Source organism: Microcaecilia unicolor, chromosome 8 (assembly GCF_901765095.1).
Source record: "Microcaecilia unicolor chromosome 8, aMicUni1.1, whole genome shotgun sequence".
NCBI classification, from domain to species: domain Eukaryota; kingdom Metazoa; phylum Chordata; class Amphibia; order Gymnophiona; family Siphonopidae; genus Microcaecilia; species Microcaecilia unicolor.
This window is the reverse complement of record NC_044038.1, coordinates 70453367-70480607: the sequence shown is the minus strand read 5'-3', so window position 1 is coordinate 70480607 and position 27241 is coordinate 70453367. Positions and strand designations below refer to the sequence as shown.

Below are 27241 nucleotides of genomic sequence, written 5' to 3'. Positions count from 1 at the left end.
GGTGTTGATGGGGGAAGAAAGTAATCTTGTAGTGTTGGCTCTCACCAGACACTACCTCACTTGCTCAGTGGAGATCTGCCATGATTTTGTTCTGCTCTCTGGAGCGTAAGTAAGGGGATTCCAGATTTGTCTTCTAAAGACTTGGGCACTCTTTTGAGATACTCTGACTCTGGTAGCACAGAGCAGGATTTTGAATACGTAGCCAGGTGGTAGTTTTGGTTTCTGGAGGTTGCGGTGGGTTGAGAGGGAGGGGTTCTAATTTAAAAACCTAAAAACTTATGCTGTAATTCTTTAATGTTATTGGCTTTTGATGGTTCTCATTTCCCATGGTCTTCCTGCTTACCTTCGGTATGTTAATAAACATTATTTTTTGGGGGGGGAGGGAAGCATGCGTAAATTACGTGTGTAACTGAAAAGAGGGTGTGGCCATGAGAGGAGTGTAGGCGAGTCAGAAGCGTTCCTCAAATTTACACATGTGGTTATAGAATTCGGGGAACCATGCCTAATTTAGGCATGCATATTTACACCAGGTTTTCAGTGGCGTAAACTGCTGTGCCTAAATGTAGATGTGTTCCCTGGTCCTATGTGCTATTCTATAAACCGTGCCTAACTTTAGGCATGGTTTATAGAATACTACTACTACTACTACTACTACTTAACATTTCTAGAGCGCTACTAGGGTTACGCAGCGCTGTACAATTTAACAAAGAGAGACAGTCCCTGCTCAAAGAGCTTACAATCTAATAGACAAGTGAACGGTCGGTCCGATCGGGGCAATAAGCACTATTTTTGGATGCACCTAATTTTTTTTTCATGCCATTTAAAGAATCTGGCCCTAAGAGTACAGAATTCCAAATAAGTGCAGTTGCGAGCACCAACTCGTTATAGCCAATTAACGTCAATTAGTGTCCAGTTTAACAGCGCATGTATCTGGCAGCATTCTATAATCGGAACACGCAATGCTACACATTATCTGCCGGATTCTCTATATCGCACCTAGTGTTCCACACCTAAATCTAAGCATATTCCATAATGCACGCAACTTAACTGGCTTAACAGGCCAATCAGCAGGGCCGTGCCAAGGGTCTGTGCTGCCCCCCTTCAGAAGATCAGTTGGCGCCCCCAGCACCCCCCCACAGACGAACAGCTGGCACGCGCGTGCCCCCTCCCCCCATGAAAATGATCGCTGCCCTCCCATCCATGCTCCTCTCTCCCCTGCCCTCCCGCTCCCATGTCGCAACTGCCCGCCCTCTTCTACCTCCCCCCAAGATCCCTTTTAAATTTACCTCTGTCCAGCAGCGAAGGCGCAGCGTCAGTGAAGGAGGCGGTGCTCCCGACGTCTCTACTAGTCTTCCCTTCACTCAATGACCCGCCTTCTTCTGACGTCATTTCCTTGATGTTAGAAGAAGGCGGAACTCTGAGCGAAGGGAAGACTAGTAGAGATGTCAGGAGCGCCACCTCCTTCACTGACGCTTCGCTGCCGGACAGAGGTAAATTTAAAAGGGATCTTGTTGGGGGGGAGAAGAGGGTGGGCATTTGGGACATGGGAGCGTGAGGGCGAGGTAAGCATGGTGCGGCGGGGCGCCCCCCCAGAGGACGGCACCCTCCTGCCGTGCTTACCTCGCTTACCGTGTTGGCACAGCCCTGCCAATCAGCATTGTTAACAGCACTTAACAAGCAATAATGAGCACTAATAGGCACTAATAGGCACTAATAGGCACTAATAGGCACTAATAGGCACTAATTAGAATTTACGTGCATAACTCCCTTAGCATATGCTATAATGAACTGCGCCTAAATTCTAAAGTGCGCGGTTCAAAAGGGGTGTTGCTATGGGCATGGAAATGGGCATTTCATGGACATTCTCAAGTTTACATGTGTTTGTTATAGAATATGACCCAATGCATGTAAATATACATGCAGGGATTTACACCACGTTTTCGTTGGTGTAAATGGATGAGCGCAGTTTTAGGCGCTGGGATATCAACTAAGCATATTCTATATACCGTGCCTAAATCTTATAGAATACTCTTCAGCAAAAATTATTTCTGCGTGGATTTTCCAGGCACCATATATAGAATCTCCCCCTATGTGCAAAAATGATACACAAGTTTATAGAACTAGGGCATATATACAGTGGGGGAAATAAGTATTTGATCCCTTGCTGATTTTGTAAGTTTGCCCACTGACAAAGACATGAGCAGCCCATAATTGAAGGGTAGGTTATTGGTAACAGTGAGAGATAGCACATCACAAATTAAATCCGGAAAATCACATTGTGGAAAGTATATGAATTTATTTGCATTCTGCAGAGGGAAATAAGTATTTAATCCCTCTGGCAAACAAGACCTAATACTTGGTGGCAAAACCCTTGTTGGCAAGCACAGCGGTCAGACGTCTTCTGTAGTTGATGATGAGGTTTGCACACATGTCAGGAGGAATTTTGGTCCACTCCTCTTTGCAGATCATCTCTAAATCATTAAGAGTTCTGGGCTGTCGCTTGGCAACTCGCAGCTTCAGCTCCCTCCATAAGTTTTCAATGGGATTAAGGTCTGGTGACTGGCTAGGCCACTCCATGACCCTAATGTGCTTCTTCCTGAGCCACTCCTTTGTTGCCTTGGCTGTATGTTTTGGGTCATTGTCGTGCTGGAAGACCCAGCCACGACCCATTTTTAAGGCCCTGGCGGAGGGAAGGAGGTTGTCACTCAGAATTGTACGGTACATGGCCCCATCCATTCTCCCATTGATGCGGTGAAGTAGTCCTGTGCCCTTAGCAGAGAAACACCCCCAAAACATAACATTTCCACCTCCATGCTTGACAGTGGGGACGGTGTTCTTTGGGTCATAGGCAGCATTTCTCTTCCTCCAAACACGGCGAGTTGAGTTCATGCCAAAGAGCTCAATTTTTGTCTCATCTGACCACAGCACCTTCTCCCAATCACTCTCGGCATCATCCAGGTGTTCACTGGCAAACTTCAGACGGGCCGTCACATGTGCCTTCCGGAGCAGGGGGACCTTGCGGGCACTGCAGGATTGCAATCCGTTATGTCGTAATGTGTTACCAATGGTTTTCGTGGTGACAGTGGTCCCAGCTGCCTTGAGATCATTGACAAGTTCCCCCCTTGTAGTTGTAGGCTGATTTCTAACCTTCCTCATGATCAAGGATACCCCACGAGGTGAGATTTTGCGTGGAGCCCCAGATCTTTGTCGATTGACAGTCATTTTGTACTTCTTCCATTTTCTTACTATGGCACCAACAGTTGTCTCCTTCTCGCCCAGCGTCTTACTGATGGTTTTGTAGCCCATTCCAGCCTTGTGCAGGTGTATGATCTTGTCCCTGACATCCTTAGACAGCTCCTTGCTCTTGGCCATTTTGTAGAGGTTAGAGTCTGACTGATTCACTGAGTCTGTGGACAGGTGTCTTTCATACAGGTGACCATTGCCGACAGCTGTCTGTCATGCAGGTAACGAGTTGATTTGGAGCATCTACCTGGTCTGTAGGGGCCAGATCTCTTACTGGTTGGTGGGGGATCAAATACTTATTTCCCTCTGCAGAATGCAAATAAATTCATATACTTTCCACAATGTGATTTTCCGGATTTAATTTGTGATGTGCTATCTCTCACTGTTACCAATAACCTACCCTTCAATTATGGGCTCACGTCTTTGTCAGTGGGCAAACTTACAAAATCAGCAAGGGATCAAATACTTATTTCCCCCACTGTATGTAAATGGAGCCAATTAACTAGCGAAGCCACTTTAAAAAAAAAACAACCTTTGAGGCAAAAATTTTAAAATGGGCAGAGTTAAGAAATTATACAGCACACACAGAGGGGCATTTTCTATATGATGTCTAAGTTGGACTTTGAACATTTTGCGCTAAATGTCCCAAATCCAAATAGGAAATATAGTCATTTTTGAAAAAGCAAAACGTCCTTTTTTTTTTTTTAAACATCATTTGTAACATCTTTCTGTGGTTTGTGCATTTATCTTTTCAAGCCATTTTTGAAAAAAAAAAACATACAAGTGAAAAATGTAGAAAATCAAGTCACTGGGATATAGGAAGGGCCAGCATTTTTAATAGACTGTTCCCCCCCACCCCGGACATCCCAGGAGAGCAATGGGGCACCCTAGGGGGCACTGCTATGGACGTCATATAAATGCTCTAAGGTACACATCTCACCGTTGCCCCCTTATCTTGTCTGTTGAGCTCTCCAAAACCCACCACCCCCAACTGTACACTACTACAATAGCCCTTATGGGTGAAGGGGGCACCTATGTGTGGGTACAGTGGATTTCTGGTCAGTTTTGGAGGGCGCACAGTTTCCACCACAAGTGTAACAGGTAGGGAGAGGTATGGGCCTGAGTCCACCTGCCTACAGTGCACTGCACCAACTATTGGACTACTCCAGGGACCTGCATGCTGCTCTAATAGACCTGCCTATAACATCTGAGGCTGTCATAGAGGCTGTTAAGTAATATATTTATTCACATTTTTGGGTGGTGGTGGGGGGTCAGTGACCACTGGGGAAGGAAGGGCGAGGGGTCATCCCTAATTTCCTCCAGTGAACTTCTGGTCATTTAGGGCACCTTTTTATGCCTTATTTGTTCCCAAAACAAGTCCAGACCAAAACGTTGACGTTTCAACCTTAGACATTTTCGTTTTGTTCCATTATGGCTATAAAACATCCAAGTGTTAGAAGCGCCCTAAGCCTGCCCTAAATCCCATCCCCAAAACGCTCCCGACACACCCTCTTGTGATTTGGACGCACTACAGACGAATTGCATAGACAGATGTCTGCAAAATAGGTTTTGAAAATACCAATTTGGATGTTTTGAGAAGACATTCGTCCAAATGCTGCTTTACGACACTTTTTGTTGGTTTTTCTCTTTTGAAAATGAGCCCCTAAGTGGACCAACTTCTTTGATGCAGTTTGGTGAAACATGGATCACATCAACAGCTGGTCCCTGATTAACAGTTCTGTAATATTACAAATATTTGATGCCCAAGATATGGAGCGCAATATGCTGTGCAAAAAATGTGATAGGAACGATGAGTCCCTTCATTTGTTCCATTATCAAGAAACGAAGGGACTCATCGTTCCTATCATGGTTTTTTTTTTTTGCACAGCATATTGCGCTCCTTTTATATGATAAAGAAGAAGTTTGGTCAATATACTCATTTTAAACCTGTTTGCAGCATTTGACCCCTGACACAGGTGCTGTGCGCCGAAACACGGCCCATGTCAGGTCTACACTGGTATATTGATTTTGACCACTAAAGGAACTGTGTCCCATTTTTGAAGGCTCCTGGTGCTTTTGTTGTATTTTGGACTTTTTTGTACTTTGTACCCTCTCTGTACTGATATAGAGGTGGGAAGCAGGCCACATGAGATAAACACAGCACAAGGATAAGAACCCTCATGCCAAGAAAATACACACAACCCACTGCCCATGGAAACACAATACAAGTCCACTACCTACAAAATACATAAACATCAATGCAGGCAGACTCCAGTACCATAGAAGTGGGTACAGATTTTATTTCAGGGAATAAACAGCCCTATGCCCAATTTAAATTGTGTATGTGATACTGTTAACAGCCCAAGATCAATGGTTCCCAAACCTGGTCCTGCAGATACCCCCAAGCCAGTCAGGATTTTGAGATATCCACAATGAATATTCATGAGAAAGATCTGCATACATTGCCTCCACCTCATGCAAATCTCTCTCATGAATATTCATTGTGAATAACCTGAAAACCTGACTGGCTGGGGTGCCTCCTGGATCAGGTTTGGTAACCACTGACCTAGATTGATAAAATGGGCTATTTTGTTTTAGACAAATGCTAAAATACATAGATCTCCTAATTTCTCCATTCAAGATCCCATAATATTGCAAAATACAGCTAAATATGCTCTATATATGCAGATACACACACATACAGGGCCATATCAGTGGCAGGATGTCAGATTATCTAACTGGATATTCAAAGAACTCCAGTTAAGTCATGCTGCTGAACAGAGTCGGTTACAGTTAATCACATATCTTCAGGACAGCTATTCATGTGGGCTGACTAAACCTGATAACACTGAATATCAGCTTTACACCTTCCTCCCCTCTCGTATTTAGTTGGTTAAATTTTGTCTGTAATTTGACCAGTCGACAGGCTGCAATTTTCAAGAACTAAGATCTAACTGGATAATTCCTGAAGTTACCCAGATAAATCTTTTGAATATTGAACTCACCACACATATATATTATTATATATACATAAATATAGGGGTAGCAGACAGAATACCTTTTTGGTTGGAGGGGCCAAACAAACCAATCTCCAGTCCTGCACCCCATGCTAATTGCTGAAGCTGTGTTGGGTAAAATATTGTCAGGGTCATGGCCTCAGTGGCTCACCCCATTCCACTGCCTGTGCATGATATTATTATTATTATTATATATACACACTTAAATGGTGCCAAGTGAACCAGTTCCTGGACGAAAACTTAACTGATCCCTTATTTTTCAAACCTAGGGCCTCTTTTACCAAACTGTGCAACAATGCCGAAGAAGCCCATTCAAAGTGAATGGGCTTTGTCGCACTGCCACATCGGGAATCGCTAGCACAGTTTAGTAAAAGGGGCGCTAATGCTAGAGACACATGGAGGGGCATAATCGAATGGGGCGCCCAAGTTTTCATGATGGCATCCTCGTAGGACGGCCCCGCGAAGGGGCGGGGAAACCCGTATTATCGAAACAAGATGGGCGTCCATCTTTCGTTTCGATAATACGGTCGGGGACGCCCAAATCTCAACATTTAGGTCGACCTTAGAGATGGCCATCCCCGGTTTTTGGCCATAATGGAAACCGAGGACGTCCATCTCAAAAACAACCAAATCCAAGCCCTTTGGTCGTGGGAGGAGCCAGAATTCATAGTGCACTGGTCCCCCTCACATGCCAGGATACCAAACGGGCACCCTAGGGGGCACTGCAGTGGACTTCACAAATTGCTCCCAGGTGCACAGCTCCCTTACCTTGGGTGCTGAGCCCCCCAAAACCCACTTCCCACAACTGTACACCACTAGCATAGCCCTAAGGGGTGAAGGGGGGCACCTACATGTGGGTACAGTGGGTTTCGGGTGGGTTTTGGAGGGCTCACATTTACCACCACAAGTGTAACAGGTAGGGGGGATGGGCCTGGGCCCGCCTGCCTGGCTGAAGTGCACTGCACCCACTAAAACTGCTCCAGGGACCTGCATACTGCTGTCATGGAGCTGGGAATGACATTTGAGGCTGGCATAGAGGCTGGCAAAAAAAATTTTTTAAGGTTTCTTTTTTAGGATGGGAGGGGGTTGGTGACCACTGGGGGAGAAAGGGGACGTCATCCCCAATTCCCTCCAGTGGTCATCTGGACAGTTCGAGCACCTTTATGAGGCTTGGTCGCAAGAAAAAATGGACCAAGTAAAGTCAGCCAAGTGCTCATCAGGGACACCCTTCTTTTTTCCATTATCGGTCGAGGACGCCCATCTCTTAATCACGCCCCAGTCCCGCCTTCGCTACGGTGCCGACACGACCCAGTGACCTTTGGTTGTCCCCGTGACAGAAAGCAGTTGAGGACGCTCAAAATCGGCTTTCGATTATGCCGATTTGGGCGACCCTGAGAGAAGGACACCCATCTCCTGATTTGTGTCGGAAGATGGGCACCCTTCTCTTTTGAAAATAAGCCTGCAAATATATTCCTATGGGTGTCTCTAGCATTAGCGCTCACTAAAAACATTAGCACACCTACAGCATGGCTTAGTAAATAGGGCCCCTAGAGTCTAGTGCTCTGTAGTATATGTAGTCTCTGCAAGTTTCATTTGACAATAAGCACAGGGTGTGGGGGGAGGACAGTGTAGTTCGTTAGGTTAGAACAATGGGCTATATTAAATTGAAAAGAAACACAAAACTCAGCACAGTTTCCTAATTCAATCTAACCAAAAAAAATTGTTCCTCAAGGCGTAAGAAAATAGGCCTAGTGCCAAAAATGTGCACTAACACGTGAGAGCACACCAGACGAACGTGTACACAAGTCTGTGCTAGTGACAACTGTCTTGCTCACTTGTATTGGCACTCATCAGATTGCATGCACATACATCCATACACATGATAAAAACACCTGTATTTTTCAGCGAAATAGTTGCATTCCAGCACTGATGGGTGCGCATGCAATTCGATGCACAGATGCCAGCTCTGTGGGTGCAACAGGTGCTGAGCAATCTCAGTACTGACCAAGTGCCTTCATTTTCCACGGAGGGGTAACTATTTAGCACCCATAAACATTTTGAAAAGCTGGCACCTATAAAGAATGTCATCAGTCCAGCACTTTACTCTTTGTCCATAACACCTTTCTTTCTTTTATCCAGGCTCTTCATGGAAGGCAGAAACAAAAGTTACAGGTTCTTATTCCTTTCCTGCGAGCATGAACAGGAATGAAATCCTCAGTAACGCAGACCTTTTACTCTTCCTCAGACCTTGCAACTACAGCCCCGGCACTGCGCTCAGCCTTGCACTTTTCTGTATCCGCACATAATAACTAATTGCTTCATTAGCATAGATTTAAATGTGCTGTGTGCCGATGTCTAACCAAGGCCTTGCAGAAAATGCATTTCTACATAGTAAGCAAGAGCTGAGCTAGGTTGTGTGCAAAGCCGTGCACTTTACTGCATTGGCCTCTGAGCTGACTGGTGGCTTAGCAGTACTGCTCTGCACGGCCATGCAGAACACATGGGTTTCCTTCCTAAACCTGCTTATGTTCTCCAGGTCACTGGAGTTGGATATGCAGCTCCAGAAAGGAATGGAGAGAGTTTCAGACACTGCTGACATTTAGTGAGCTGGCCAAGGACCATCACTGCAGCAGTTCAGCTAGGTGTGGGATGAGTTACAAAATGGGGTAGGTAGTGGCAAATGAAAGCTTGTGGCTCTGTAGCCTGATACAGGATACACCATTTGAGCTAGAGGCCCAAATAAGCAAGAGGAACAAAGTGGGCCAAAAATACATAAAACAGACACTACGGTGATGAAGATGTAGCAGGGGATTGCTACAAAGCTATGACTGACCAGGAATAAGGTCACTTGTTGATTTGAACACATTCAAAGGTTGTAGATTCTCTCTTTGTGCCCTCCTTCCCTTCAGACCTAGAAAGCAGGGGTCTCAATTTTACCAAAGATGGGATACACTACTGGCTTGATTTGCTAAACTCCCCCCCCCCCCCTTAGTTATCTGCCCCAGTGACAAAAAGTCTAACGGCACCTGTAAAAATAAGTCTAGCTTAATTATAAATGCATTGTGAGGCTTTTAATTGACAGAAATGGATCTTGCAAGCATTCTGGATTTGGCTTTCAAACAGGGAAACATCATCTTATATGGGGTGTTTCCCATTATCTTTAGGTGCCCCAGGCAACAAACACAGAAACAGGGAATAATATCAGCCACAGCATCTTCTTCAACTATCCCAGGCCAAAGGCAAGTTCAACCTCAGCAAAAATGCCAAGGATACCACCACAATGGAAATATGGTGAGAGAGAAAGAAAGACAGACATGCAAAATAAGAAATATTTGAGACTCCCTGAAAGGAGAGGTTAAAAGTGTTACTTAACAGTTAAATATGCCACTAACAGAGATACAGAAACAATAACATCCAACAGGACAGTGAACAGCACAGCAAGCTTGGGTTCGGGTTGGAAATGAGATTCATCTTCAGCCCTCCCACAGCCAGAGCAGGGAAATCACTTAGGAGTACAAGGGCTCATATATTTTATATATCCCCCCCAACTGCTGAATTATTCATGAGTACCCCACTGCATAATTCATGAACCTCCATAAAATATGTTCCCTCCCTTCAGCCTTTTTGTTTATTTTTACTTTAATTAAATCAACCAAAGGAGAAAACTGTGCCTGGGAAAGGAAAAAAAATCACCTTTAAACAGAGGAGGAGAGGTGTATCCCAAGATGTATAGAAAGGGAAAGAGATGAATGCTAAGGAAGGAAAGGGAGAAAGTGCTAGTATCCTACGATGGGGATGGAGGGGTGGGGGGGGGGGAGTGCTACATGTGAAGTGTTCTGGGAAAAGGAGAAATGTAACCTAGAGCAGGAAAATATCTTTGTGGGTTTAAGGGGCAGCATCCTGATACAAAATACTATCCCATAGGACAATGAGGAAGTAGTAGTACACCCCTAAGTTAGGGCAGTGAGAGAGGTGTACCCTGATGATGCACCCTAAAACAGGGGAGTAACAGAAGGGGTGATCAGTTTACAAAATGCCCCCTTCTCCCTGGCACATTCCCTCACTTGGGTTAAAGCTCAGAGAGAGGAGCAGCCCCAACAATTCTCCACCACCCTGTCTCAACAACGCCCAGGAATAGCAATTATTGCCGGTTTAATCCCGATCGCCGCCTATTGTTCCTATGAAATCTCTCCTCGCCCCCCCCCCCCCCTCCTCCCAGGACCTCTAATCCCCGCCGCTCTGCCGCCTTTCCCCCCATCGATCGACCGCAGGAGCTGGCTCGGGCTCCGGCTGTGACAGCCGCGAATCGATACGAGCTGAATAAAAAGAAGCGGAGCAGCCGGCCGCTCCTCACTCGCCGCCTAGGCACGGCGCACAAACACACACCCTCCTCCTCCTCCCTCCGCCCCGCTTACCGTGCGCCGCGGCCCGCAGTCCGGCCGCAGACTTCAGGCACCAGCCCGGCTCCGAGCCCGAACGCTGGAACACGAAGGGCAAAGGCAGCGGGATGAACATGGTGGTGATGGCGGTGGTGGCGTCTGGCAGCCTCGCAGCACCCGGAGGAGCAGCTGCAGCAGACGGCGAGGCGGCCACGACGTGGAGATAAAAGACATAGAAAAGAGGAGCTCAGGATCAGAACCTACAGCCTGGGGACCGGGGCAACATGTGCACACATGCAGCCATGCACAAACGCACAAACACACACACAAGCTCACGGAAAAAAAAAAAAAAGTGTGCACTAAAGCTTCACCACAAAAGGTGGATGGCTCTTGCTTTCATGGTTTATCAGTTACAGGAGCACGGAAAAAAAATATATATTTTGGCAAGCATCTCTCTTCTAAGAGAGAGTGTGTGTGTGTACGCGTGTATGCGTGTGCAAGGGCTTGCATGTGTGTGTATATAATATACAATGTATCTCTAGGTCTATATGGATGTGTGGGAACACCAGCGCTGCTTCCTCGTGTGAGCGCGGCTATTTCATAGCGGAATATTAATGGCTCTCGGCTTTCTCCCAAGCCTGTTCTTAACAATGCATCGTCCCCCTTAGCCCCCTCCTCCCCCTCCCCGTGCTCACTCTGATCTCCACTTTATTGTCTCCCCTCTTATCTTTCCCTCCTTCTCTCTCTCCCTGCTTCTCCCTTCACGTCTGACAGATGACATCCAGCCGCGCTGAACCAACCACTCCGTCCCTCACAGTCCCCCCTGGTTTCCTTTCAGTTCCCTAACAGCCTGCCCTCCCCCCCCCCCCCCCCAACAGACCCTCAACACAAGTCCAGTCCACCCAGACAAAAGCAATCATTTCTTAGGTAGAATAGAGTAGGTACAAGAAAAGGGGGGGAAAAAAGGAAGAAACAAAAAAAAGATTAACAACTCCTGGTTCTAAACACCTCTCCCTATAGAAAAATAATGACAAAATTACTCTCGCCCCCTCCCCTTTCCCCCAAACCACTAATGCTGACTGCGAGGTAGAGAAGACCTCATACCAGGAAATGTTGAAACAAAATTAGAACAAAATAATCACATAAAGGGGACTTCTTCAAACATTTCCCTTTCTAACCCTAAAACGTAGGTGAGGCACCTGGCGCTGTGTGCGTTTCCCCACCTGCAAAATCCCTAGGAAAAGGCAGCTGAGAAACGCAGTCTGCACCTCAGTGCCCCATCCCCCAGTCTTCCTTTCTCAACACTTTTCTTCCACCCTTTCCCCACTCTCTGTCATTTTCTATCCACTCAGAATCTGATATCTATAGTTTAAAAAAAGAGAGAGAGAGACAAGGAAGAAAGCCGCAATTGACAACTTGCACGGAGTGACCGGCGACAAAGTAGATTTTAAAGCCATTCTAGGTGGCTACAAACTCCATGTCAGCTAAACAACTGAATATCATTTTTATTACCCCGATGAATTTCGATTACACGGGAGCCACAACGGGAAGCAGCTTCTGTCACCCACAATAAGAAACCAGTTGAGGTTAAAAACCAAAACAGAACCCAAAGAAAAGACGATTATATAATAAGAAAAACACCGACTGTCTCTCTGTATTTCTCAATTTCTCCCAGATTAGCATCACTAAATAAGAAAAGCAAAAATTAACTTCGACTGGCATTTTTTTTTTTTTAGAGTCCGGGTTACTACGCTGGACACCTAACATTTAGGGTTGACCCAACTTCTCCGTTCCTCGGATCTAGAGCGATTCTTTCTCGCCCTTTTTTTCTTACACATAGTAGTTTGTGTCCGCATTAACATTCCTATGTTAATATTTTCTCTGTTAACTCTGATCTTTCAACATTTTACTCCTTTTTTAATAACCTCTCACATTTTTATTATATCCTATCTCCTTTTTTAAATATATAATATAACAAGTACATGTCTTCCTTTCTCTGTTTTATATTTTCCTTTTAGTTTTATCACTGCTATTTTTTTTTCTGTTTTCCTTTTAGCATTTTTCTATTTGTTTCTTTCTTGCTTTTTTTTTTTTTTTAATTGCTTCAGAATAGTCCAGGCAATTAAAAAAAAAAGAGACAGAGAGAACTGTGAAAACATAAATGAATCCCACGAAAAGGAAAATCACATGTCCTAATTGCAAACCAGCTGGCAGCTCCTTCTAATTTTTCTTCTCGGGGTTTACAAGCCCAAGGGCCGAAATGGTCTCGGGAAGCTGGGGTCGCACGTCTCCCATTAGGGCCTCACGTGACAGCTGCCCTGTCCGAGCGGTGCGGTCCTTCCACTGAAACCCTGTTAATGAACATCCAAGGTAAGGAAGCTGCTGCTTTCAGCAAAATTTGGAATAAGAACCGCCCGGTAAAATAGGACCAAAGACGCAAAAGAAGGAGAGAGGGAAAACGACGTGACAGCTATAAGAACGAAAAATGAAATTAGTTTTTTAAAAAAAGGCATACCAAACCAGTTGAGTAAAGATGACCCTTTAGACTAAGTTTGAATTTTCTGAGCAATAAAGTCTCCTTCTACTTTCTGAAATACAGAATACTGGGACAAACATTACTGAAATACAGAATAAAAGGAACAAGCACCTTTTGTTTTTATACAAAGTGCTTTTCTTTTATCTTGCTCTTTTGAGATTTAACACACACATAAACATATATATGTATGTATGTATTTATCAGTGGCCTATGCTAGGGCAGTAAGCCGAAAGAGGCCAGCCCAGCAGGTTGTGTGTTAACCTACCACTGGCTTTCCCTTCTGTCCCTGCATGGTGACCAGGAACCTGGGGGTCAGTTCCCCTTTATCCGCCCCCTGTGACCCTCAGTAATTGTCCCTTCTGACATCTAATCCTCACACCCTCCCCCCCCCCCCAGTCATTTTTCTTTGGATGCACAGCCCTTTATAAAAACCCCTCTCTCCAATTCCACACCCCATTCCCAAGAGGACATGAACAATCCAGTTTCAGAGCTCTCCTTCAGCTGCATTTACTTATTTCTAGATTTCTGAGTGAAAACGTGTTAAAGACAAGACAGTGTCTTTATGAGAAAGAAAAATATACACACATACCCCCCCCCCCCACCACATTAAAAAGGTGTATCTGTATGCCCCTAAAAATAACTGTTTATTCAGGAGATTTCTTGGGTATTTTGTTTTTAAACTTATTTTCAATAAGTGCTCTTATTTTTAAAGTAGAATAAAGAGACATGAGAATATATCACCATTTTCTAACAGTTTCCATTTTATTCTTTAAAATTCTTGTATAATATTTTTATGAGTGCATGTATATGTACACAGATACATTTAACTTTTTTTTTCTGCACTAGCACAAATCCACACAAAAAAAAAAAAAGAGATGGCATTAGTGCACCTACTGGGATATTTGAGGGGCATCTCTACCACTACAGTTCATCTTTTGTTGGAGATATTTTTAAAAATGGACAGATAGGGACAGATAGGGAAACTGAATACAGTAGTTAAACCACAGCCTTAGCTGGAGACCCAAGCCTACACTAGTATGTAATCAGGATTTCCATTTGTACAGGTAGCTCAAGGAAATGTGTGGGTAACATTCAGACACTCAAGGAAAGATTGCACATTTTAAAAATATTAGATCATTTAAAAAAAGTAAAATGTTGGAACCCAACGCAACCCAAAAAATAAGCTAGCTGCCCCTTCACCCCCTAACACAGAGAAAACAAATTGTTGTTTTATGGAATATCTTGTTTTTTAAACCCATATTTTTATAGACAGATACACACGGATATATATAATATTTTTTTTTAATCAAGTGGAGAATCAAAAAATATGGAAGAGAAATGCAATGGAATATTTTCACACGCTGTGAAGAAAAAAAAAAGCTAACAAAAACAAAAAAACGCACTTATGTGTCTTATTTTTAAAAAAACTTACACATATGTTCTAATCACAAAGAGAGGGAGCAGAATTGGGATTTGGTTTGCAAGAAGAATTTGCAGCTGCCAGTAGCCCAACAATTTTTGCACATAGAAAAAATTCTTCAGAAAAAATTGATTTTCTTTTCTATAGGTGTGTGCATGCATGTCGGTTATATGTGTGTTTGTGACCTGCTGCCTTCAGTGTCTCAAATTGGAAGCCATTTAACAAGAAAATACAGAAACTATTAAAGAAGTGAAGTGACCAAAAAATTATCCCCTTAATTATTTACTTCTTGTGCAGTGTGATTTATAAGTTGTCCATTGCACCTATAAATATATTAATGTAGAAGGGTGTTTGCAAACAGCATATTATATATCTAATATCTTATTTGCGGACATGTACATTTCTATATTAAGTGTATGGGTGCAATAGACACCCTATATGTTTTTTTAATAAAAAGAAAACCAAACAAAATATAAAATATTTATCAAGGTAGTTATACCACATTTCTCCAATAAGTTCTCCAAGTTTTCCTTCCATTTAGGATGTTGCACACGGTAAATGTCTTAGAAATATACACCCACAGAAGTTTTTAAATAATTTTCATAGGTAGTGTGCAAATATATACACTTATAAATGAATGTATAGTTATGGATTCAGAAATATACAGATATGAGAGATTAGTATACTGTAGATAGTGTATTAGGTTTCCTTGCTAGATATTTGACTATTCTTATATTTACAAATTATAGAACAGACATTATCAATACATAGTGCACTGACTACACTACAAGTAAGCACAGATATGTGGTTTCCATCTGCACTGCAGAGACATTCCGTCTCCTGGACACCTCACGCTCCTGTGGCACCTCAGGAAAGGAGAGAGATACTGTAGCCTTCTCGGCACAGCTCTGCAAAGCCCTCATACGTCTTTGGTGAGAGAACTGCAGGGGTTTAGAACAGGGGTGTATAGAGCTCAGAAACACAACCATAGGTCACCCGGCACCTGACTCCATGGAATCAACAGAATGAGGCAAAAGCACTTAACTTCTCATCCCCTTCCCTTCCGACACTGGAACCACAAGAGAGACTCTTCACTGGTGAGAAAGGAAAATTCTCTCTTTGCCCCTAAAGCCCCTCCCCCCTGTAAACAAGCATTCCCCACTTTCACATTTTAACAGGGCACTAAATCCTGGGTTTCTAGTGTAGAGCAAAAGCAGGTTTCAGAAGCTGGAAAGCTGAGGTCCGGCAGGGCCACTAGACAATCTTCAGAAACTAAACAAGATGGATTCTTTTTTTTAATTTCTTGTTATCATTTTCTTTGAACATCAATTGTGTGTTTGACAAAGGCACAGCCTGCACCCTGCCCACTCCCATGGGAAATTCCCCCTCTTGTAGTTAGAGCCCTCCCCTAGGAAGAAGAAAAGAAGGAGCAGCTGAAAGAACATTAAAAAAGCCAAAGAGCAGAACTTGAGGTGTTACATTCCCCACCATGTGCTGGCAGGTATAGCATAGACACTCATTTAATCCCTGTAATCCTGCCATGTGGTGAGTGTCCTGCACAACCTAAGGTGCACCCTGCTCCCCCCCCCCCCCCCCCCCCCAAAACAACACAACTTATTCTTTGGCATCCTGGTACTTTATGTCCCAGGCTTAGTTTACAAAAGCACACCAGGAATTATTTTCTATATAAATACACAGGAAATTATAACATATACTACTCTATATACAGGAAAGCATATACCACACTTTCAGTCCACACACCAGAAATTATATCCAGTGCTTGAATCTCCTATTGTTTGAATGCCTCAAAAAGTATTTATAATTTTTTTTCCTACAGTTAAAGGGGGAAAATCCTTTAATAAACATTTCTCTTTATCTGTACATGTCTATGGCTATGCCAGTTGTATCATCGTATTCTTATGCTACTGGCAGTTTTACTTCTGCCTTCTTAATGCTATTAATTATTCCTCTGATCCTCACTAAACCCTCCTGGAGTTCTTCAGCAGTAATAGCTATTAACAGCAGGCTGTATAGGAATTAAAGTAAAATCCTCTCTAGGGCCTTGCACACACTTGTTGAGATTGTGCTACAACTTCCTGCAAATCTGTGTGAGAGAGAGGGAAAAATACCAAAAAAAAAAAAAAAAGAAGGGAGAATCCAGGGCCGGTAGTATGCATATGAGTAAGGGTCATGCATTTAATATACCATCTTTCTGCGGTATAACCAAAGTGGTTTACATATTATATACAGGTATTTTCTCTGTTCCTAGTGGGCTCGCAGCCCAAGTGACCACACATACCACTTCACATCATACCCCCTTTCAAAATGTTCACGTTTCCAACTAAAACCTATTCAGAAGGAAGACAAGAAATTATGCAAAGGATGATGGTCGGACTGCCACTGATCACTCTATCAAAGGCTCCATGAAACAACATTCAATTGGAAGTTTGAAACATCTAGGGATAGAGGTTTTTGGAACAGAGGTGCATGTTTTCACTTTATTCTTTTTCGTGCTCCTGTATTTGTAAGATGACATGTTTTTCCTGCCCTGTACACTATTCCTTTTCCTTCACATTTTATTTGGATTGACTTCTTCCTAGTGTGCGGCGGTGGCCGAAAAAGCAAACAGGGTGCTAGGAATTATTAGGAGAGGGATGCATAATAAGATAAAAAATATTATAATGCCTCTGTATCACTCCATGGTGCAACCTCACCTTGAGTATTGTGTTCAATTCTGATCGCTGTATCTCAAAATACAACAAAGAAAATGTTTCAGCCAACGTGGAAACTCAAAAGAGTAAAACCTTTCTTCCCAAGAGAAATATTCTGCAGCCTGGTACAATCAATGGTGCTAAGCCACCTAGATTACTGTGATGCCATCTACGCCGGATGTAAAGAACAAATCATTAAGAAACTCCAAACTGCCCAAAACACAGCAGCCATACTCATATTTGGAAAAGTGAAATACGAGAGCGCCAAACCCCTATGAGAAAACTACACTGGCTACCACTAAAAGAACGACTTGCGTTCAAAATCTGTACCCTGGTCCATAAAATCATCCACGGCGAGGCCCCGGCATATATGTCAGACCTCATAGACTTACCAACCAGGAACACAAAAAGGTCAGCACGTACATTCTTGAATCTCCACTATCCCAGTTGCAAAGGACTTAAATATAAATCAACATATGCATCCAGCTTCTCCTACATTAGCACGCAACTACAGAATGCACTACCAAATGTCATAAAAACAATGCATGACCTAACAACCTTCCAAAAATTACTAAAGACCAACCTGTTCAAAAAGACATACCACAATGACCCATCCTAAATACCAGACAACGAAACTCTACCAGAACCAGACAAAACCGAACTCTCTATACCTGACTGCTTCATTCTGTCATCAATGAACGTTAATGCACTACCACTTTATTTCTCACGCCGGAAATGAACTGATTACCTAATTTAATCTATAATTTACTCTATCATTTATGAACTTTAATGCAATTACCACTTTGTATTTCTCATTCCAGAAATGGCGATCGCCATTATGGCATAATGTAAGCCACACTGAGCCTGCAAAAAGGTGGGAAAATGTGGGATACAAATGCAATAAATAAATAAAAGATAAAGCAGAATTAGAAAAGGTTCAAAGAGAGACCAAAATAATAGAGGGGATGGAACTGCTCCCATATGAGAAAAGGCTAAAGAGGTGAGGACTCTTCAGCTGGGAAAAGAGACAGCTGATTGAGGTCTACAAAATCCTGATTGGTGTGGAACGGGTGGCAGTGAATCAATTTTTCACTCATTTAAAAAGTACCAAGACCAGGGGACACTCAATGAAATTACATGGAAATACTTTTAAAGCAAATAAGAGGAAATATTTTTTCACTCCAAGAATAGTTAAGCTCTGGAGCTTGTTGTCAGAGGATGTGGTAATGCAGTTATTGTATCTGGGTTAAAAAAAAAGTTTTGGACATGTTCCTGGAGGAAACTTCCATTGGTCTGTTATTGAAACGAACATGGGGGAAGCCACTGTTTGCCTTGGGATTGGTAGCATGGAATGGTGCTACTAACTGAGTTTCTGCCAGGTACTTGTGACCTGGATTGGCCACTGCTCGAAGCAGGATACTGGGCTAGATACACCATTGGTCTGACCCAGTATGGCTAGTCTTACGTTCAAGCATGGGGCAAAAATCAGGGTAAATACAATGCAAAAAGGCAGCATTACTGCATAATTTTGAAAATGCCCAATGATTTACAGTTCTTTAGTGTCAGAAAGGAAAAGAATCTGCAAGCAAGAACATTTGCAAACAAATTGCTCCTAAGAACTGAATTTAAGGATTGGCCAACAGTCTCAAAATTTTGTTCATATGGATATTTTGGTGGAATTTCTTTCCTTTCAAAAGCTGTAAGAAATTAATTCCTGAAGCAAACTGTTTACTGCTTAAAACTTGTAGACACTGCATTTATTCTCAGAAATATATCTGATCCTTTATCAACCCTTCTGTTCCTGTTTCCATTTTTTAACCCTTCTCATCTATCACTTTCCTTCCAGTTATTGCCATGCCTTACTTTTCACTTTTCTACAGAATACAGTGAAACCTCGGTTTTTGTCGATAATCCATCCAAAAACAATCGACGAAATCTGAAACCAACGAAAACCAAGGCAATTAATGAGGAAGGCCAAAATAAGGAGAAGGACGTCCATCTTCCAATACAAATTGAGAGATGGATGTCCTTCTTTTTTGACGAAATCCGAGGCAACCGACGAAAACTGAGACAAATTTCTAGTCAAAAAAATCAACGAAATCTGAAACCGACAAAAACCGACGGCAGCGAAAACTGAGGTTTCACTGTACTTATTTATCACTGACCACACATTTCTGCTCTTCTATATGGGTATTCCTATGATATGGGGGGGGGGGGGGGGGGGGCTTCGGATGCACTAGAAACTGGCACCAAGTAATCTTGACTGAGGTGCTTAAAACCTGCTTTACAGCACATAACACATCTTTTCAGCAAGTCATCCATTGCTATCCACAGCCACTTCCATTGTCAGTCCATCGAGTGGTGCCCCACCAACTATCATTTGAATTTGTATCTTTAGTGCTATATGTATTTTATTGATTTGCTATTTTGTTATATTTTTCTTCTTTTTTTTTTACTGTAACTCAAATTTACAAGTTGTCTCTTACTTTTTTACTGTATATTTTTAATTTGTGAACTGCTTTGGCAGATGCAATTTCAAGGCACTATAACAACATTTGAAATAAGCCTACCTACCTACCTACATCTTTTTCTCTGCTTCTCTTTCTCTTGGTTCAGTATGGCAAACCAGCAGTGTTCTGTAAACAGTGAAGCAATAAGCTCACTCCTTTAGTCAGGGCAGTCAATAGCAGTTAATGCCCACACTATAGGAGTTTTGGGATTGGGGGAAAAAAAAAGCTGAGGGAGGCGACAGTGTCAGCTGCCTGTAATTGGGAAAATAGATGAATCATCAACTACAAGTTAAAAGCCCTGGACAAACATTATAAGTTAAAATTGTATAAGAAAGAAAGAAAAATGTTATGTAAGGCCTGGCACTATCTGAAAACTCCTGATTAAAAAAAAAAGTAGAGGATGAAGCACACATGGAACTCTCCATGGTCCTGATCCGTGCTACAGTGCCAGGTGCATCATAACTAGAACTCTCCATGGTCCTGGATCTAGTCTTATTTATGAGGGTATGAAGTATAAAGAAATATATCCGTTTCAGATCAAGATAATAGTATCTGCATATTTACTGGACACATGACAAAACAAATCACCACATATCTAATATATGCACACCGCTTTGTGGGATTACAATTAGGAAAATTTTGTATATGTGCCAAGAATACTGTTTTTATAGATTCTAGGCAATGGATCCCCTCAGTGCTAGAAACATAGAAACATGATGGCAGATAACGGCCAAATAGCCTATCTAGTCTGCCAATCATCAGTAACCACTAACTCCTCCTTCTCCTAAGAGATGCCACGTACCTGGGCCATGCTTTCTTAAATTCTGACATTCGCCAGGCCCCCTCCCTGCCCATCTTCAAATCCTTACTCAAAGCCCATCTCTTCAATGTTGCCTTCAGCACCTAATCACCATACCTCTGTGAAAAAGTATTTTCTTAGATTCCTCCTAAGCCTATTTCCTCTTAAGTTCACCCTATGCCCTCTCATTCCAGAGTTTTCCTTCATTTAAAAAAAAGGTTTACCTCCTGTACATTAATGCCTCATTAGTCTACAAGAGTGCTAGAAGTGCTTTTAATTAAATTGGACAATCTAAAAGCCCCCAAAATTAAACAATTTATTGAAATGTATATAGAAAAATCACTGAAGCAGGATCATTGGTAATGTATGATCCTTGGTATATTTTTGTGATTTTAACCCTAATCTGTAGTCAGCATCCCAGCTACCCACTTTAAAAACTATTGTGCCTCTCTCCTAGCCTCCACCCTCTCAATTACATTCTTCCACATACTTGTTTCTTCATTGGTATTATTTTTTTCCCAAGCTTCTTCTGACCCATGCATGCTGTGAGTGACTTTAAGATAATACTTGAATAATGAATATGTATGAAAGATACATTTATGGATAATAGTTATGGTTGAAGCTTTGACTCTGCTATCACTACACACCAGACTCATAAGATAGTGATATCTGTTGCGCACATGGAACTCTGTTTTTTTTAATCAATTCCATAGTAGTATGACTTCTATATTAAGCAGCACAAAATCCACATGTTGCTGACACTGCATTCATTTGAATATCGTAGAAGACATCTTTTAAAGGTCTTTATAAAGACCAGCTAACTGCAGAAATTTTTGGCACACCAAATCATAAACACTCGATATCTGCAAGACATCATTAGCATTAGATTCCTGAGGCAGGCACGTTCAGCCAAAACACAGTGCTGTGTTCAGCCTTTAATTACTATCAACAAAGAGTGTTTTTTCAATGCTTGGGTGTTCTTGGTTTATCTGTGAAGAGATGTTATCCATTTCCCACTCTATCTTTCCTTCTATATTAAGCAGCAATAAAAGGTCAACACAATGTACAATTAGTTAAAAATATATTAATTCAATAAAAGGGTATCACAACTTGGTTCTGAACAGGCCCATCAAAAATAATGGGTGTAGATGGTGATACTGTGTGTGCCCCTCCCCTACTGCTTGCCAATCCAGTCCATTTCTTCCCGGCATGACACTTCACATACAGCAGGATGACCCAGCAGCTTCCCCCCTATCTCTGAACATGAGAGAGGAGAACAGAATATAATGCTGCATGCTATATGCCTTAACGGTCTCATAATTATGTAGGTCAGTGGTTCTCTCCATTACATGAGATATTTGCATGCAATGGAGAAAACTGCATTCTAATACATCTCATGCAGATTCATTGTGGATATCCTGAAAACCCAACTGGCCAGGTGGTTCCTGAGGACTGGGTTGAAAACCACTGCTGTAGGTTATGGGAAGAAAGTGGAACAGAACTGGCAGCTTCTCCTCATGATCCCAATACAAGAGAGAGTCAGAGAAGCAGCACAAAGGGAGCTCTCTATGGTCCTGAACCAAAGTTAACATAATCCAAGCATAACCTAGACTATTCCACAGTTTTTTCCTCACCCCTGGATTGGTATAACATGTGCCCAACTCTACAACCACCTTTCAAGCATCTGGGAAGCACCAAAATAGAAAACAGTCAGAAAATAGCTCTACACCATGAATCATGCCATTTAAGAGTGGCCAGAGAGATGTAGGGCCATAAAAGGAGAACTTACCTTACACACAGCGTGGGATGGGAAGCAACATTCAAACCAGTGAAATCTGCACCCTGTAAAAGAAAGGATCTCTATAATCTTCATAATTAAACAATTTATGTAAAAACACCTAGATGAAGAAGATATACTCACAAGCAGACAGACATGCAAACATACATATGTAGGCAAACATACATATGTAGGCAAACATACATAATGTATGTGCATAGGCACAGATGCATAAAGCTTCACTCACAAGCATACAAACATGTACCCACACACACAGAAGCCTTGGTCATGGTTATACATACACACATCCCTATAGAGTCCGAAATACAGCGGTGCACTTATTCAGATTAATACAGATGAACATAAAGATACTTCCAACTGAAAAACACCTAAATCAGGCAGTATATGCATGCAGATTATAATGCACATTTATCTCTTTAATTCTCCCCTGTTTGGGGGAAGGAGGGCACCCCAACCTGCCATACCACTCCACAATGTAAACAGTTCTGCAGCTGCAGTAGTGTTCCCCAATCAGCAGCAGCTAAAGATGCTCCAGATTTTCTCTGGTTATCGGCATTTCCTTTCCAGAGGCCTGGTTAAATCCAGGTTCGGGGGGCTCTGAGAAACTGGGACAAGGACGGTACAGAGGTCCCCCCCCCAACCCCTATGAAGGGGCATATTAACAGACTCGCTTTTCAAAGTTTAACGCCCATGTGGTTACTCCAGCTAATCAGTGGATGTCATCTGTGGAGTGAAGTCTTGTTTAAAGAGATTTAGCACGAGAATCAATACGAAATTTAAAAATCAATGCAGTTAGTATGAGAAAATCAATGGTGTTTAATCGCCTTGCCGATTCAGAGTCAAAACAATTAGAAGCGAGAAATGCTCGACATCGTACCTACACGGCATTAGCGTCAATATTTGTGTAAGTGATGGGAGCCATTTAGAGGAGGGGGGTGTTTCCTGGGATTGCATTAAAACCAATGCTGACTCCATCAGCTGCAAACTTTATCCCACAGCACAGCTGTGGAGGCAGGGGGACAGCATACGAGAGGGTCTCAATACAACCACACACACAGTATAGAAACACACCATACACAAAAGAGCACAACACAAGTTTCATACACACAGCAAAATAACACTGGACAGCAGATTGAAAGGATCATTTTATATCGCTGTATATAAGCAGAAGTGACTGCACAACTACCATACAGACAGCAGCACCACAAAATAGCTGCAGAGAAACAGCCAGACAGCATAGCAGCAGCTTAGTAAGAAAATAACAACACAATCAAAGCAAAAGTAAAGCACAGCACAAACCACCCCCCCCCCCCCCAACACATCTCTGCAGCAATCTCTCAACACAACTGTGGCTAGCCCAGGAGTGAGGCCCCATATTTTCAAAGTTCACCAAGAGTTCAGCCACTGAAGATTTTGTAGGCACTTCCCCACATTCTCTAAAGTTGGACACCCACATTTCTGACCAGCATGCGAACAGTGCCAGTTGTGTGTAACTCAATTGTTCAATTAGATGCCAAAATTGGCGTTAAGTACCAATAATAGTTCTTAAGTGACATTAATTGGTAGTTACTTAGGCGCCATTCTACAAACATACCAGTCAATATTCAGCCCATAGAGTTGGACCGGCTAAGTGCCGTGATCGTTGCTGAGCCCGGATATTCAATGCCAGGCTGTTTCCGGTGACTGGCACTGAATATCCAGAGTTTTTGGCCGGCTTAAACTTAACCAGCCAAGTCAATATTCAGCACTGGCTGGTTACATTTATAGTGGCCAAAGATAGGCCTGCTAACTGGGTGGCCCAATTTTGCCACCAAACTTAGCCAGCCAAGTGCTGAATATTTGTGGCTAGCCGGTTATTCAATATGTGCTAAACGCCAATATTAACCGAAGATGTCGGCTATCTTGCACTGAATATTAGTGCTTAGCTGGTTTAGCGCCATTTAACCAGCTAGGAGCCATTCCTGGCTGCTTAAATAGTACTATCAGCCAGATAGTGCCTAAATTTATTTATTTACATCTTGCTCACACCTTTTTCAGTAGTAGCTCAAGGTGAGTTACATTCAGGTACACGGGATATTTCTCTGTCCCAAGAGGACTCACAATCTAAGTTTGTACCTGAGGCAATGGAGGGTTAAGTGACTTGCCCAAGATCACAAGGAGCAGCAGCGGGATTTAAACTGGCCACCTCTGGATTGCAAGACTGGTGCTCTAACCGCTAGACCACTCCTATACAAAGGGGGTGTGCATCAGTTACAGAATACTAATCACTATGCACATAACTGCCAACTTTAGGCATCAGCATTTACGCCAGCCTTCACCATGGCATAAGCTCTCACGCCTAAAGTTAGACATATGCTTGAAAATTTACGCCCTATTCAAAATCGGGACATTTCATGTGCAATTGCCATTACAGAATTGGTGCTTAGCACCCATATTTCTGGCATTATGTTTTGATTCCCTTTGTAAAATCTACCCCTTTAAGTGCAACTGAAGAATGGCGACTTTTTGAAGACCACCATCCATTGAAGGAGGCGATATCCCACTGAAATGCCACTGCAACTGTGATCATTTTTGGATTCGCCTTTGGGGCATGATTTCTTTTTGGAGGATTGAACTGTGGTTGGCGTCAGGTGCTATAAATTGGAACCCTGGGGCAGCGCTCTCTCAGATAAGTGGTCGTTGATTTTTTTGAGTGCATATTTGAGCTTTGATATTGTTTCTGGTTGAGAGCACATGAGGGATTTTCATATTAATTTTTACACTATTTTAAAACATATGCAAAAAGAAGGGGCAGATGGAGCAGGACGGTCTGGACACTAAATAGGACTTGAAGCAGGAACAAATCCTAAGACTGTCTAAGTGATGCCATTAATATAATAGAAAATAATCTGAACTATAATTCATTAATAATTAAATATATTGACACAATAATTTTACAGTATTGATACCATCTGGATTTTTCTCCTCACGTTTTATCTTTTTGGATGTTTTCTGAAGTGAGACTATTTCATGCCCATGTTGCCTAATTTGGGGGGTCTTTTACTAAGATGCACTGGTGTTTTTAGCGCACACTAAAAATAGGTACGCGCTAAACGCTAGAGATGCCAATGTATTCCTATGGGCATCTCTAGCGTTTAGCACGCTAAGACCCCCTTGATGTGCTGAGCATTACCATGCAAGTGGTCACCCGGATCAATTCTCAGATTATGACTTCCAGTCTTGAGGGTGGCAGGGACTGGGGATGTTGCAAAGGTAGCATCCGTAGCCCCTCAGGTGGGGGAGGGGTTGTGGTGTAAGTCAGGGCATGGTTCAAAAGGAAGCTAGGTTGTAGTTCTACCCCCCTTACCTTTATATTTTATATCATGATCACATGCTCTATTATATTACACTTATTTTTCATGTTTTAGAATGTAAGCCGCACTGAAGGTTTTCCATATAGCAAGATAGTGTATTTCAAATAAACTTGGATTCAACCAAGTAAATTTGGGACTGGGGGAAATACAAAACAGGGAGCATGAGGAATGCCCTAGGTTGTGCAAATGAAGGTTCCTGGCACCAGATCCCAAGTTCTGACTACAGTGGACAGAATTGTTGAGACAAAAAGTATACAGGCAATACTTGCATGGTAATGTTCAGCACTGCCTGCATTACCTAGTCTTTTATGGTAACCGCTAAAGAAAAAAAGATCCGAGTAATCCTACTCGCATTTTAGTGTGACAGGTTTTATCTGAATAGATATTTAAGAAATAAAGCCTTGTAGAATGCCAGAGGCTGTTTTATTGGGAATGGGGGGTGGCCTTGTAGTTCTTCTCCTTACACCTTGTTTAGAATGAGCCACTCTTGTTCTGTAACAAAGAACCACTGTTTGCAGCCATCTAAGGATATTTCTATTATTATAGACCCCCCCCCCCCCCAAGTTATTTCCAGCATGGTCAGTGTAATCCTGGTGCTGGGATCCACATACTAGACGTCCTTCTGTATCTTTGCCTCTGAATCCAGCTGCTGCCCATTGAAAAGGCAGCATTGACAGTTCCCAGCTCCAGTGCCTCACTTAGAAACATGGCCAAATCAGTCTGCCCAAAGTCTGGGTGGTGGACTACTGAGGTGAGCACTGTGGAGTAGCTTTCTGGTTAGTACATCGTTGTAGAGAGGGATAGTTCCACACCTACAATGCTTGGGCCAGGCTCCTACTGCAGGTTCAACTAAGTTTTGCTTACCCGAATGCAAAATGGAAGAAGGATATTACTGCTAATGACATAATTCTGCCTCCCCAACACACACAAGCGCGCACACACACACACACACATACATACATACACACACTCTCTCTCCCTTCCCAAGAGGCTTCCATAGGCCTGGCAGGAAAGTGAAGAACTGCTGCAGGGATCGGGCGGATCAATGTGTCAGCATGCAGGTCAGAGGGAGATGTTAGATCCGCAATGTGCTAGAGGCACAGAGAAATCAATGCCCAAGGAGTGTATGCTTCCCCGACTGGGACAGGAGGGAGGGAGGGAAAAATTAACTACGAATTTATCTGACAAGGACCTAATCAAATGGTCAATAACCCTGACCTCAGATGCTTAACCTATCGATAAGCTAGAAAGCCTAGAATGACAAGACCCAGAGACAGCTGGAAGCAGCAAAGCAGGATAGGAAAAAACTTTGTTCACTCAGAGAGAAGAGGAAAACCAAGCTTTTTCAGCAAAGACTTCTTGCAAGCCAACCTGTCACACTGGGAAGGAAAGCCCATGCACATGTACTATCAAACATGTCTTCAGGTCAGATACTTACAAAACACAACCGCATCAGGAAACATCTTTAAAATGAC

The 27241-nt window shown here is 42.7% G+C and overlaps 1 protein-coding gene across 2 annotated transcripts in view; it reads right to left on the bottom strand.

The window, feature by feature from the left end:
* POU2F2 (POU class 2 homeobox 2) overlaps nucleotides 1–27241 on the bottom strand; it is a 276734-nt gene that overhangs the window by 219762 nt on the left and 29731 nt on the right. For both annotated transcript variants that reach the window (XM_030211699.1, XM_030211698.1), the window contains exon 2: nucleotides 22405–22457. The gene's annotated coding sequence lies outside the window, so the exon portion shown is untranslated. The remainder of the gene's footprint in view (nucleotides 1–22404; nucleotides 22458–27241) is intronic.